Raw genomic sequence first — 15,210 nt, forward strand, 5'->3', positions numbered from 1 at the left:
AAATAATGTCCTTGTCTGCTCCTTCCTCATACAAACCTCCAATCAAATTTAATAAAGCTAGTTTGATACAATGCCAGCCTACACTTGGTTTACCCTTGGTCGACTTTAATAGGGTCAAAAATATTTTCGCATTGGCAGTGTACGCATTAATCATTTTTCCAGAGGATTTAGAAAATTGGAAGAGACAAGGCCAAGCAAAATTTTAAATTAATTGGGCCTACCCCAGCCTTCCAGGGTCACCTTGTGGCAGTTGTCCCACATTTTCCAGGTCACGGAGTTCCTGTGTTTCCTACAGCTGCCACGAGGAGAGATCCAGGCTGTGGGCACACAAAGGTGAAAGAATTTCTCTCAGAAAGTGCGAATTTTCCTACGGCAACCACAACAATTGCAGTTTCCAGATTGTCGCCAGACACCAACCACTTAAATAATGCATGCTCGGCTGACGCCTCCGCTTGCGCATTTTCTAATCGAGTAGTCAGGAAAATTTGCAAACACTCTGTCATTTACCATAAATCCGCTGCCTACTTAGAACCACAGAGTAATTAATTTTAGTACTGCTCAGAATTATTAATTTCAGCCAGAAAAAAAACTGTTTTCCCAATGGCTACCTCCCCCATTTTTCCCCCCACCAATATTCATCGAAAGGTAGAAACAGTTTTCTTATAGGGGAAGGTTTATTCAAAGTATTGTTACTGAGAGTCTGTACGATAACAAGAGGAGAATCTGTATTTCTGGTTCTAATCTACAATCTCGTGCTCACGTGTGTCTGACGGATACACCACATGAAGCTGACCACGCAAGATAAACCTTCTCATGACAATGGTGATTCAGTAGCCCCTAAGTCTTACCCTGTGAGAAGCAGCCCACCTCCTGCTTTGGTCTTTCTAACAGAAGGGAGCAATGGGTTATACTCTCCATGCAGAAAATAATTTGAGGCTTTTGAGAAAATTAGCAAATATTTCTCACTTGCTTAAATGATCTTGGCGTTCGACAGAAGAGAGAGTAAGAATCTTTACCAAGGACAAGAATAGCTTAGAGTGGCATACACCATTATGAATACACTGGTATGAAAATCTCAGCAATCACATGTGTATCTAACACACATGGGATGAAAACTGAACATTCAATCTGGGGCGTTTTAACCTGGTAAAGTGAAATCTGGTCTTCCCTCATTGGATAGGAGTCTCCTGCGAACGCAGCTGCTTGCTATGTCACCAGAATGTCCACATTATAAATACATAATGAGCATGAGAAAACTGGTACAGCTTTGTTTGACTAATAACCATATCTCTCCCTATCAGTAGCAGGAACACAGAGCGAGCTCAAGTATTGGCACTTTAATTGCCATGGAAGATTTCTTTTCCGCTTTCCACTGCATGAGTGATCAAGAAAAAAATGAAGGGAAAGTAAACTAACATCTAGAGATGTAAACATGACTCACTGAGAAATCAGACATGGTTAAGTAAATTCCAGGATGTTTGTGGTTATCTGGGTCTAAACACTGCTGATAGTTCTGACTACTCTTGTTTTTAACTGTTTTTCCTCTGGGTGCTTCTTGGGCCAAGGGCTAAGACTTCAAAGACTTCAACCTTTTGATTATGAACAGTTTGGCTGTTGCATAGCAAGGAAGAGATGTCAGTCAGTATTAATAAAATTACCTGGTAGAGTGTAAAATGCTTCGTCAAGACTATGATCAAGTGAGGAAAAAAAAACTAAAATAAAACTAATGATTTAAAAGCAGGGTTGACTGGTCATGATTGGTGCTTGGTGACGTATAGAATAGTGGAATCACTGCATCGCACACCTGAACCTAACGTTAACACTGAATGTTAACTATCCTGGAACGAAAATAAAAAATTAATCAGGAAATATATAAACAAATAAAAGCAAGGGTGGAAAAAACTTGACACAGTTACCATCTTTGTCATGGACCTTGACTTTGTAATACAGTAGGGTCATTCTGAGGTGACATGATGACTCTTATGTTAAAATGTGAAGTTCCTAAAAAGAGATCAAGTTACAGATACATAGAAAAAATATCATATATGAGGAAGTGGTGATGCAACATGGGGGCTTAAGTGGGTAGGAGAAGAATCAATGAAACAAGACGGGATTGGGAGGGAGACAAACCATAAGTGACTCTTAATCTCACAAAACAAACTGAGGGTTGCGGGGGGGAGGGGGTTTGGGAGAAGGGGGTGGGATTATGGACATTGGGGAGGGTATGTGCTTTGGTGAGTGCTGTGAAGTGTGTAAACCTGGTGATTCACAGACCTGTACCCCTGGGGATAAAAATATATGTTTATAAAAAATTAAAAATTAAAAATTAAAAATAAATAAATTAAAAAAAAAAGAAAAAATATCATAAACAGGAAAAATATATCAGAAGGGTAATGTTTCAAAATAAGAGATTGGGCTTCAGAACTACTTGGGGACCTTGAGGCATTTGACACACACTCCTGTGGAGAGCCAAGAAGCAAACACTCGCACGCTCGGTGTGTGGTCTGGGCTGGGCAGGAGCTGTACCACCTGGGAATCTGTTAGAAAGGCAGATGCTCAAGCCCACCCTCAACTACCGAGTCAGAAGCTCACGTTAAGAAGATCCAGGAGATTCGTGGGCCCATGAATGCCTGAGAAGCGCTGGTCTAAAGCATAGCTGTGGAAAATGTCACAGATAGACTACAAATCACTGGGAAGCATCAGCTTTCCGTCTCTAGTTCAAGCTAATGAATCACGTTCCAGGCCTGCACTTATTTCCCCCAGCTTTTTCACACACAAAAATAATGTTGTTCTAGACATGGATACGATGAAACTAGCTTCAATAAACTAACTTGTATTTCATGTCAAGGGTGGGCCCCTTGAAAGAAGAGAAGTATTGTATACTTAGGAGTCAAGCAAAGAAAAAAAAAATGCTAACATCTCCAAAGTGCTATTACAGTTTTTGGTTTTATATTCCATTGACCTTTTTGTCTCTTTTCATCTAGCCTCTTGTTTAGAGTGGTAGATTTGGCAAACATGACTTTGGAGCTGTAATCTTTTATCATCTTGGTTATAAGGCAAAGTCTTGAATACTCCCAAACTGATTAAATAAAATCCATCTCTCTCTCTCTCTCTCTTTTTTTCCCCCAATCCTTAAATTTCCAGGGCTATGGTAAAGGTTCATGAGAGAGGAAAAAAAATTTTATCACTAGGATAAATAATTGAAACATTGGGTAAATAATCCAGAAAAGAACAGAGTTCAACACCATTAATTAGTCATTACAAACTACTGACTTGAACAATAGTATCAGTGGTGTTTCAGGCATAAAAGAATTAGGGAGTTATGTCCAAGATATGGAGTTAGGATATAGGACTTTTCAAAGCACATGATTTTTTTTTTTAACTGGCAATATTTGTTACTGAGTTGAGGCACAATTGAGATATTATGTTGCTCGATATTACTCTTCTCTATTAATCACAAACATTTAAACTTCAATTCATGATATTTTTGTTCAAAGCAGCACTGTGCTGATCTTCACTGTATTTTGACAGCAAACTGAATTCTTTTTTTTTTCTTTTTCTTTTTTTTTTTTTTTTTTTTTTAGCAAACTGAATTCTTGTTCACAAGTATAGGATTTGTTTAGCTTCAGGCATCTGTGTTTGGATTACAAGAATGTTGATTGGTTCACTGCCAGGGGCACCCAAAGGTCAAACTGTCCTCTTGAAAGTCGGTGTCTCAGTCTCTCTCTCTCTCTCTTTCTCTGTCTCTCTTTCTCTGTCTCTCTCTCTCTCTCTCCTTTCTTGGTCTCATTAATTAGAGCTAAAAGAGGAAAAGGCAATGACTTAAAATCATTTAATTCTTTTTCAAGGGTATCTTTAAAAGCAGAACTCAGTGTTGGTGTGAGGTCGAGTCAAGGTGAGTACAGATCACAATGGCACACTTCTGACAGGTGACCTGAAACCTTTCAAACTGACATCTGTCACAGAGACAGACACAAGTTTTTTAGCTCGAGAGCTTGTTTTCCTGACATTTCATTTTTCATCAGATTTTGAGAGAAGGGAAAAAAGATGAACTTGAAAAAAGTCTTGCCAGGGGCAGAAAATAAGATCAGGTTTTCTGCAGCTGCCTGACTCACCTTTAAAGGTTAGAGGTCTAACAAAAGTGAACAAAAAAGATCTCCGTTTGATGTTATTGGATAAAAGGACATGTTATTACTTTAAATACGTTCCTGAGACTTGCATAACCATTAGGCAGCAGTACAGGAAAAAAATGGAATCAGAGTGAGATTACATATCCATTTTAAATCCCAATTTCAGAGTTTAGTCATGGAGTAAATCAAATCCAACCTCACCTATTCATCTGGCACAAAAGATGAAATCCACAGGTGCATGAATTTTCTCATGAATTGAATAATTTCCTGCTCCTGTGGTATTGAAATGGCCAGTGAAATTTAGACAAGGTATAGAAACTCTTCCTTTGGACTAGAGGGATATCTGCATTACAATAGTTACATGCTTTATATTGTCCAAAAAACATTAGGGAAATATATCTATTGGATAATATAGAAAAGAACTTGAAGTCTAAAAATACCTGACTTATCGTCCCGGCTCTACTAAAAGCATGATCTGAAGCAAGCGACATTTCTGTTTTGGTTTTATCAACTGCAAATGGGGGAAATAATATCAATCTTGTGAAGTTTCACAAGATAATGTATTAGTATGCTACCAAATATAAAACAGTGCATTGATGAACAGACACTCTGTTTTGCTCTTTAAAAAAAAAAAAAAAAAAAAAATCTGATGCTTAACACAGATCTTCCTCAACTTATGATGGGGTTATATCTGAAAACGGCTTAGAAGGAAAATGTATTTAATTCACCTAACCTGCCAGATATCATCGCTTATAGCCTCGCCTACCTTAAACATGATCAGAATGCTTACATTAGCCTACAGTTGGGCAAAATCACCTAACAGAGCCTATTCAATAATAAGGTGCTGCATATCTCATGCAATTTTTTGACTACTGTACTGAAAGTGAATAACAGAATGGCGGTCGGGGCACAGAGCAGCTGTGAGTGGATGAGTTATTCACCTTCATGATCGTGTGGCTGATGCAGCTGTCCATGCCCAGCTTCATGAGGGAATCACCCTGTGTATCACGAGCCGAGGAAAAGACCAAAATTCAAAAAAGTACAATTTCTACTAAATGCATATCACTTGGCACCACTATGAAGTCAAAAAATCATACATCAAATCACTGCAAGTCAGGGACCATGTGCACAGTACTTGACATGAAGTTAGCACTCATTCAAGTGCCTCCAGATTCTAAAATGGAAGATAGCACTTTCCTTATTATCAGAAAACCATTTTTTTTTTTTTAAATTGAGCCCAGGAAATTTTTCTACAAAATTTTTGGAGCAATAACTTTAGAATTCACCAAGAGACTGAGCCCATATGAGACCATATGATTTTCAAACTCAAGGACTCAGGCAAATCAAATGTATTGGAATAGAATGTCTATAACTCCTAAAATAATGGCTCACATATTGCGAAGTAGCCAGTGTTCTCTAGTAATCAAAGGAGGAGTTTACAGCCATATTGCTCATTGTAGGAAAGAATCTGAGAAAGTACAGGATTTACTAGCTAATAGGAGCAAAACATCTTTGATCGAGCCAGCTAATTGTAGAAATCAGGCTTATCTTGATAAGTACATGATCAAAACAGTCTCAAAATGCTATTTATATATCCCTTCTGATAACCCTTCTCCACAAAGACAGAACACTGCAGAATGTCTTATGCATTTATGATACTTAATATGTGGTGCTTGTAATATTTATTTAACTGCTCAAGTTAAGTAAAAAGTATATGACAGGTTAAGTATATGAAAAGTTAAGATGCTCTGGCCTGGCAATTTGGATGTGACATCTACTCCTACAGGTACATGGGAATCCAGAGCTCAATTAATAATCTTAAATTTTCCTGCCTTATAATAATCCTATGATAATCTGACCTTATTTTGAGTCTACCTTTTAGCACACTTCACACTAATAGTTATAAGTAAATGAAACCCATGTGTATTTCATGTCAGAGAAATCTAATGGTACATGTTTTAGAATATGAATCAACACATACTATTTGTTTCATCCCATTCTTATTTCAGATATTCTGCTCTGTTCTTCCTTTAAGTAGAATCATAATCATCATACTACATGTTTCAATTCTTGGTTTTGAAAAGAGACTCTACAAAAGTAGTGAAAAGAACTTGGATCAATCCTTAAATCTATTTTTTAACCTCCTTAGGGTGTCCTATGTTGCTATTTTGGAGAAGTTGCCTAGTTTTAGAGAAGTTGCCTAGTTTTTATAGTTCACAGTCACTCCATATTATTTCCCTGACAAGCCTGAGAAAAACTTTTTTATACAAATTTTGTTTATTTTATGAGATTTGTACTGCATACTTTAGATACTCAATAGTTGTTTTGATAATAGCTATTTTAGTACTGATCACAGAATAAGACTGCATAAAAATATTAATCTATACCACCTGAAACAATAAAATTAGAGAATCATCAAAAAACAAAGATATAAAAATCTCTTGTGGTAAACTTTGTGGTACTTTTGCAATCTCATCAGCCTTACTTGACATCTTAATTTACTTTTTTTCAGATTAACATATTGTCCTGAATCATAATGTATTTGTGTCCTTTAATATCTTTTTTTTTTTTTTTGCAATTCTTTCTCTCTCTCTCTCTCTCTCTCCTTCTCTCTGCAATTCTCGATGTGATTTTCAATAGTAGGACTTTAAAAGAACGAATACATTTTTATTATTTCTGAACCTGTGTATAATCTGAGAAGTATAATCTGTACTTTCCTCCTTCCTTAATATTTATTCATTCACAATTACACAACATTTAGGAAGTAGAGTTTACAAGTGTTACTTCATTTCCAAGAAGAGGCAAGACCCATTTATGAGACTTTAAAAGCCATTCTTTTCCCAAACAGAAAGTTACATTGTTCTACCATCATGTGAACTAAAGTGCCAGAGTTCAATTTCAGTTCAGAAGAACAAACCCAGAAGATATGAGTGGGTTTCCAATTTGGTGAAGTACTTTAGATTTAGTGTCTGAACTGTAGAAGAAAAACGATACAAAGTAACACTTCAGAGCCCATGAACAAACAGACATTTCATCCACTGGGTGGCTTTGGACAAGAAGAAAGGGCTGTAAATTACAGCTCTAACTTATTTCCTCTGGACCCCACTCCTTGTGTCACGTAAAGGGGCTCTATGGATTTGAGCAGGGTCTCCAACCGATCAGGAAAACAGACAGTGGCATGGCCATTAGAATCTATCCACTTTGGCCAGTTCCCCCAGCCTGTAGCACTCACGTGAAGGCAATCTTCATCTACTGGTAATACTTGCAAAGGAGGAAGCCATTACCTGTACCTTTGCACTAAAGATGATGTCGCATACAACCTGTCTTCAGCCTTCCCTGTGCCTTTTCACTGTCCATCTTTGTATTCTGTGCCAATCTCTGGCTTTGCCAAGGAAATGTCCCATGTCAGACAGTTTCTTCTTCAAAATTGGACTTTATTTTCAGATTATATCAGCAAAACAAACATGTTCATTGGAGATAACCTAGAAAATAACCTGCAGAAGCAAATCTGCTTCCAGTCCTTTTATTTTCATAAGCCTTTTTTTAAAATACATGAGAACATACAAAAAGTACAATTTTGTATTCAGCTTTTTTCACTATACCATAAATGTTTTCCCATTGCTATAAAACATTATGTTTAAAGATAATGTGACTGGCTCCATAATATCCTCTCACTGTTATCTCAATGCTATATTTTATGCCCCTTTATCTGCTTATCACTTAGTGAGTTTTCTTGTCATTTTTAAATTTTTTATCTTCATAGATTAAAAATTAATCATTTGTCCTGTTTAAAAATATTACCTGACTATTACCTGTCTTTTAAGCCACTTAAGATTTTTTTTTATCAGTTGAGGTCTTTAATATTTATATTAGCAATATATTGATCTTTGGGGTTTTTTTTTTTCAGTTGCTCATTCAATTTTTTTTTCCTGCTGTTGGTTTTTCCCATTGCTTTTTAAGCTTGGAAGTTCTTCCCCACATAGAAAAATTCACCTATATTTTGATTTGTTTTGTTTTGTTTTTTAAAAAGTAATATTGATTGTTGCTGAAATTGAGCACTGAGTACATGAAAATTTATATTATTCAATCTACTTTTGTATATGTATAAATATTTTTATATTAAGAAAAATAGAAAACTTTCTGGTTTCTTTCCATCTTATGGAGACTTACTTTTTCTAAACTATATCTTTTCTGGGCTCTGGTGAAGACAGTGTTGACTTGAAGTAAAGTGTTAATGAGTAATAATGGCATTATGCCAGTTGTTCCCAAAGTTTAGTATCCAGAAGAATCACATAGGGTATTTGCCATAAGATTTTAACTCAAAAGGGCTAGTGTGAGACCTAGGGATTTGCATTTTTAACAAGTACTAAGAGTGATTATGCTGAGATAGTCTATGGACCACACTGGAATTATGTGCTCCATATTTTAAAATTAGATAAGCGATTTCAACACATGGTGCTGGAACACTTGGATATCCATATGCAAAAAAAAATGAATTTCAATCCATATCTTTCACCATATATAAAAATTAACTGAAAATGAATCACATAAAAAAATTAAAAATAAATGGATATAGATCTAAATGTAAATCCCAAAACTATAAAACTTCTAGAAGAAAACATAGAACAAAATTTTGGTGGCTCTGGGTTATGCAAAGTTTCTTAGTTTTGACACCAAAAGCATGATCTATAAAATTTTTTTTTAAAAATTGGTAAGTAGAACCTGATCAAAATTTAAAACTTCTGCTCTCTGAAAGACACTATTATGAGAAGAGAACAACAACAACAAAAAAAACAAGACTTGAAGAAAATATTCTCAAGGCACATAAATATTCTCAAGGCTGATAAAGTACTTGTATACAGAATATGTTATATTTAAAAGCCCTTAACACAATAAAAATAAGTAACTCAAATAATGAACAAAATATCTGAACGGACACTTCATCAAGGGAAATATATGGATGGCAAGTAATCACACGAAAAGATGCTCAACATCAGCAGTCATTAGAGAAATGCAAATTACAAGTGACAATGAGATACAACTACCTACTTACAGAGTGGTTAAAATTTTAAAAGACAGACAGACAAAGACTGGCAAGGACTGAAAGAACTGGAACTCTCATACACTGCTGGTGGGGATGTAAAATGACACAACCACTTTGGAAAGCAAGTTGGCAGTTTCTTAAAAAGTTAAACATACACCTACCATATGATCCAGCCATTCCATTCCTAGGTATTTAGCCAAAAGAAATGAAAGCATATGTCTATACAAAGACTTGTACCTAAATGTTCATAGCAGCTTTAATTATAATAGCCCAAAACTAGAAACAATCCAAGTGTCCATCAACAAGTGAATGAATAAACAAGTTATTATATATGCATACAATGGAAAATTACCCATCAGGAAAAAGGAAGGAACTATTGATGTATACAATATACATGAATCTCAAAATAATTATTCGGAGTAAAATAAGGCAAGCCAAAAGAGTGCATACTTTGTGATTCCATTTATATAAAATTCTAAACAATGCAAACAAATCTCTAGTGAAAGAAAGCAGATCAGTGATTGCATGGGGAAGGGAGAAGTAACGGAAGAGGGGGAACTGCAAAGGGCCAGGAGGAAACTTTTGGGATAAAGTACATTTTCATTATCTTGATCATGGTGATAATTTCATGAGTATACAGATATGTTGAAAATAAAAAACAAACCATAAATTGGATTAGAGATTTTATAAGATAATGGTCTACCTGATTTCCTTTCCCTCCTACTCCCTTCCGGGATAAGTCAGTCTCCTATGTGGACTATTGAATCTTGGAGAAAAATCTAACAGATGAATTACCAAAACATTGCACAAAAGCAAAGTATAGCAAATTTGTTATATTCTGCTTTATTTTGTTTTTTGGTTAGCTGATGGAAAATCAGTCTGCCTACAAGGAGCCACCCCTGTCACAGTTTGGGTTCCCCAGAAACAATACTCTAAAATGGGATTTCCTCTGTAGGATTCTTTCTTTCTTTCTTTCTTTCTTTCTTTCTTTCTTTCTTTCTTTCTTTCTTTCTTTCTTTTTTATCATCTTCAATTAGCCAACATCTATGTGGGATTTTTATTAGGGAGGGTCCTTAGGATCAACCCCTGTGAAAGAGAAGACGCAGATTAAGTAGACAGAGAAGTCAAGCTGTAATGCAGGCCTAAGCACTTCAGCTAACCCCTTCGACTCTCTGGAGCTAACAGACAACACTATCTAGAACTAAGACTGAACAGATGATATTCATGTGACGAAAAGTTATAATATGCATCCTACCTAGCAATGGGTTCAGGTGAGGTTTGATCTAGTGTTCAAAGGATGTCACCAAGCGCCCAGTTTCTTGCTCTCTGTTGTGCATTCCACCCATTCAGCTCTATGCTCTGGCTCCATTCAGCGGTCTCCTCAGTTCCAGACTCCTTATCTAACATTTATAAGGAGCATGGTTTGCAAGACTCACATGACAGAAAATGAAGGCTTGGTCACATACCTCATCCTCCCAGCAACAACTCAAGTGGAAAATAAATCAAAAGTCTAAGACTTCCTATTGAAAACAAAAGGCTCCTCAAAAACCAAAACCAAAACAAAACAAAAATTAAATCCAGCAAAACTCTCTTCACATCTCTTCAGTTGGGAACGTGCCCATAACTGAACCAATTTCCCTAGTCAAGAAACTGGACTGGACTTATTACTGGCACAATCTTGAAACTCAGACAGAATTCATTCTTCCAAAATGGAGGAGGAAGGACTGTCATAAAGAATCTGTGGGGGCTCGTAATAAGAAGTAGATGGAATAGACGCTAAGCCACTAACAAGACTAGTGCTCTCATGGAACTACAATGATTTAAAGCAAAGGCACAAGCAATGGGGCAATTTTAGGGACTGAGCCATTAAAAGGGGTACTTTCTGGAACACACAGGCCATTTGTTGGCCACTCAAACACCATCACAATTGGTGACCAGGTGACCCCACTCACTCATATGCAATCTGTTTTTACTTTCCCATAAGTAAACATATCTTCATCTTCTCAAATTAAAAACTACAAGAAATGTCAAAAATGAAAAAAAAAACATTTTTAAATTAAACTCTATTAAAGAAATGCTAGTTCAAAAAAGACATAATTGGGCTCTCTAAAACCTGGCAGCTCCCAAACGCCAACAAGTTTTTCTCTTCGCAAGTCTGTTCTCAGCCATTCCAAGAAAGGAACGGAGAAGAACAGAGCTATATCGTTTTGATGACAACCCACTTCTAATCCACAGGATCATATGCCTTTGCACCCTGCTCAAAGGAAACTTGGCCTAGAAAAAAAATTAGTTTCATAACAAACCAGCCACTCTGAGAATAGAGGTGAGAAGAGATCGGGTGGAAGATTCTGAGACGTGTTGAGGAGTTGGCGAGCTTTAACTGCCAGTTCATATGCAGCCTCATGATTGCGCACGATGACCGGAGGGACTTGGCTTCTGGTTTCTCAGTCAAACTCTTAATTCAGGAGTAGAAAGGAACAAAATCTGGGAGGTGTTTGGTCTTTCATCAAATATCAAAAAATGGGGGGGGTGGATTTTTTTGAGTCAACTGAGGCAAATATAATTACTTCAAGGAAAATAGATTACTACAAAAGGCTAGTATCCGCAGTGGCAGCAGCATCCTTATCGAACATTTATAAGGAGCATGGTTTGCAAGACATGCCAAAGTCCCTCTTTAGACAAAGCTTACAACCCAGGACTCCGATGCATGGGTGTCCTGGCAAAGGAAGTTCCCGGTGATGTAGGAGAGATGGAAGCTGTATAATTGGAAGTCACTATGACTCAAAACAACACAAAACACATTTTATTTTACTTTTTTAATTCCAGTAGAATTAACACTCAGTATTATACTGGTTTCAGGTGTACAACAATTCCACCCATCCCTAGGTGCTCCCTATGACAAGGGAACTCCTTAATCCCCATCCCCTATTACACCCATCCCCACCCCCCCCCCCCCCCCCCCCGGTAACCATCAGTTTGTTTTCTAGAATTAAGAGTCTGATTTGTTGGTGTGTCTCTTTTTTCCTTGGTTCATTTCACAAAACATGTGTTTATATCAATAAGGATTCTACGTGTGATCAAAATATACGTGTGAGAGAGCTGATTATAAGGAGATTTAGAGATTCTGATTTAGGAAGTGATAGGATTTAAGATCAAGGCCAAAAAAAGTTGAAGAAGAAAACCATGTTAGACGGCCAGAGATCATCCTGGGGGTTCTCTTTCCCAAGAGCATTTCTCGGTGCCACTATTCTTTAAGCCTCTTCTTTTATTTCTCCTTCTCCCCCTGCTTTCTCTTAGTAGTTACCATTTCAAGCAAGCTTCACACCCAAGAACTTACTGCTGTTAATGAAGCAAATGATAGTAATGAAACTCAAACTGGAAAAAAAAAACTGCTTTAACAAAGTTCTAATAAAGCTTCTTACAGACTAAAACCATAGAGGTGAAATGTGCATAATGCTTACTTTTTCATGGTGCTTTGATGAAATAAGCAAAGAGACATGAAAAATTAGTTGCATTCAACCAAACCTTCCCCTCATCACCCTGTCACCCAACAGGCCACTAAATACACTAGAGAATGATTCTGAGAAACGGAAGACATGCTCCTTTGGTTCTCTTGATTTTCTCTCATTTCTGTGAATTTAATTTTCTGTGCGAGCATGTGTCTGAGCTGGGGCAGACAGATTGGTGCAGGGTTTCTTAAAAACAATTTTTTGCTCCATCAGACACAATATATTCTGCTGAAAGAGAAGAGAGCACTATACCCCAGGGAAAAGAAAGTTTCCCCAAAAGTTTGTTCCCTCCAAACTTCACAAAGGAAGAAGGCGTCCCTCTTGGGTGATTTAATTTAATTGTTATGTTTTCTCACTTTGTTCTGGGGAAAATTAAGCAACCATCAGCTGCACTTCATAGGCAAATACCACTTTTTGGTAGATAGAACACAAAACTAGGAATCGGAAAACCAAAAAAAGAATCCTGGCACGGCACTGGGTGATTTCATCTCCACATGCCTGAATTTCCTGTTTGCAAAATGAGATAGAGCTTCCCACTCGTCACTTCTTTCTTGGAGATGCTGTGAGGACTAATAGTCTTCACTCTGGTTTTTTTTCTTCCAAGAAGCAGAGATTTTTAATGGTGCAAAAGGCGCATCTTGAGAAGTATGGAGAGGGCAACGGAGGCATGATTCTGTGCCACAGTTGACAGTTGCAGTCGAAGGCAAGGCCTGTTCTGTGCTCTTGACATGCTCACAACTCAAAGGGGCATCAGACACTGGAAGAGATCACTGAACACGGCAAACAGCAAGGCACACAGGGGAATGGGCCAAACTGAGCTTGTCTTCACAGGTAGGAGACCCTGGCGGTTAGATTCGCAGACTCTAGATTCCAATTCTGAAACCAGACTTTAAGCCGAGTGAACATGGACAAGTTACTTAACTTCACAGTGTCCCAGTTTCCTTATCTGTAAGGAGATAATAATAGTTCCTCCCTCATGGGGATAGTGTTTAAAACAGTCAGTGCCTGCCGTATAATAAATGGTATCGTTAATGTCATTGATTGTTGAGATGAGTAAAATGTCCAGGCAAGGAAAGGAGGGAGGGAGCCACAGGAGCTGCAGAGGCCACCAACAGCCCAACTGATTTGTTGCAACTCTAAGAAATGTTTTGTCCCTGAAACATAAAAGACCAGGCAGAGAAGGCCAATGTGGAAAGTTCGTGGAGGTCTTTGCTATGAACTTGACTTTATTTTATAAGCAACAGAGAGCCACTAAATGATTTGAAATAAAAAAAGTGACATGGTCAGATTTGTGACTTGGTAACTAATCAAATGGAGATAGTGACAGACCGTGGTAGACGGTTTGCAAATGGCCACAACTATTTCTGTCCCTGTAGCCACTCCTCTTTCTGTCTTTGGAAGTGTTCCCATAAGAGATTAATTATTTCGCTACCTATTTAATAGGGGATGGCTTGGGACTTGCTTTACCTAATAAAATGCAACCAAGTTATACTGCACCAGTTCCAAGCCTCAACTCCAAGAGTTCCTATGTTCTTCTGTTTAGCCTCATGGAACCCTGCCATCCACCATGTGAACAAGCCCGCACTAACCTCTTGCCTAACAACCTGAATTACCTCAACTACCGACCTCCAGAATCAGGACCTAAGTAAGTAATTGCTGTTTTAGTCCATTAAATTGGGGCACCTGGGTGGCTCAGTGGGTTAAAGCCTCTGCCTTTGGCTCAGGTCATGATCCCAGGATCTTGGGATCGAGCCCCGCATCAGGCTCTCTGCTCAACAGGGACCCTGCTTCCCCTTCTCTCTCCGCCTGCTTCTCTGCCTACTTGTGATCTCTGTCTTCCAAATAAATAAATAAAATCTTAAAAAAAAAAAAAAAAGTGTTAATCCATTAAGTTTCTGGAGAAGGGTGTTATGTGGTAATAGCTAACTGATACACCCAGCACAGAATTTTATAAATGACTATGTTCAAATACTAGGCCTAACTTGCCCAAGGCAGCAGTCTGGGGTAGAACTCCTTCTCACCAATATCTAAATAAACACCAAAGCTTCTTGTGTCTTTCTCCTAACAGACATGCACACGCCACCAAAAACACGATGAATGTGATAATAATGACATAGTTTTATGAGCAGGAAGCTGTACATTTTACAGTGAGATTTTGTCTTAATTACCTATTATTAAAAGCAACTCTTGAGGTAACCTGAGACAGGCATTATTTCACTTCCTAGACAGGTTTTGTGACATCCATAATCAAGCAATGCAAAGTAGAACTGGAACACGAGACTTTGATAACTGGTGATTTCTTTTAACTGAATTAGTCTGCTTTACGAAGAAAAGAAACTAAAGTATCATTTATTCACGCCTCTATTCAACAACGACTTTGGAGTTTTCTGTGAGACGCTGTGCTGACTACTGGGAACAGGGTGCCAAAGGAGCCAGTGAGAATGCTGCCTTCATGGGCGTTAGTGAGAGACCTAGGTGAGTAAACACACAAGGACTGGACAGTGCATCAAGTGTTAGGGCAGCAGGA

The 15,210-nt window shown here is 37.7% G+C and overlaps 1 long non-coding RNA gene across 7 annotated transcripts in view; it reads right to left on the minus strand.

The window, feature by feature from the left end:
• The window catches only part of LOC132027986 (uncharacterized), a 240,311-nt gene that overhangs the window by 192,725 nt on the left and 32,376 nt on the right, over positions 1-15,210 (minus strand). For 2 of the 7 annotated variants that reach the window (XR_009407299.1, XR_009407295.1), the window contains exon 2: positions 222-317. The exons of the other annotated variants lie outside the window; for them this stretch is intronic. This is a non-coding gene — a long non-coding RNA (uncharacterized LOC132027986). The remainder of the gene's footprint in view (positions 1-221; positions 318-15,210) is intronic. 7 annotated transcript variants of the gene reach the window in all.

The sequence above is a fragment of the Mustela nigripes genome, chromosome 12 (genome assembly GCF_022355385.1).
Source record: "Mustela nigripes isolate SB6536 chromosome 12, MUSNIG.SB6536, whole genome shotgun sequence".
Lineage (NCBI taxonomy): Eukaryota > Metazoa > Chordata > Mammalia > Carnivora > Mustelidae > Mustela > Mustela nigripes.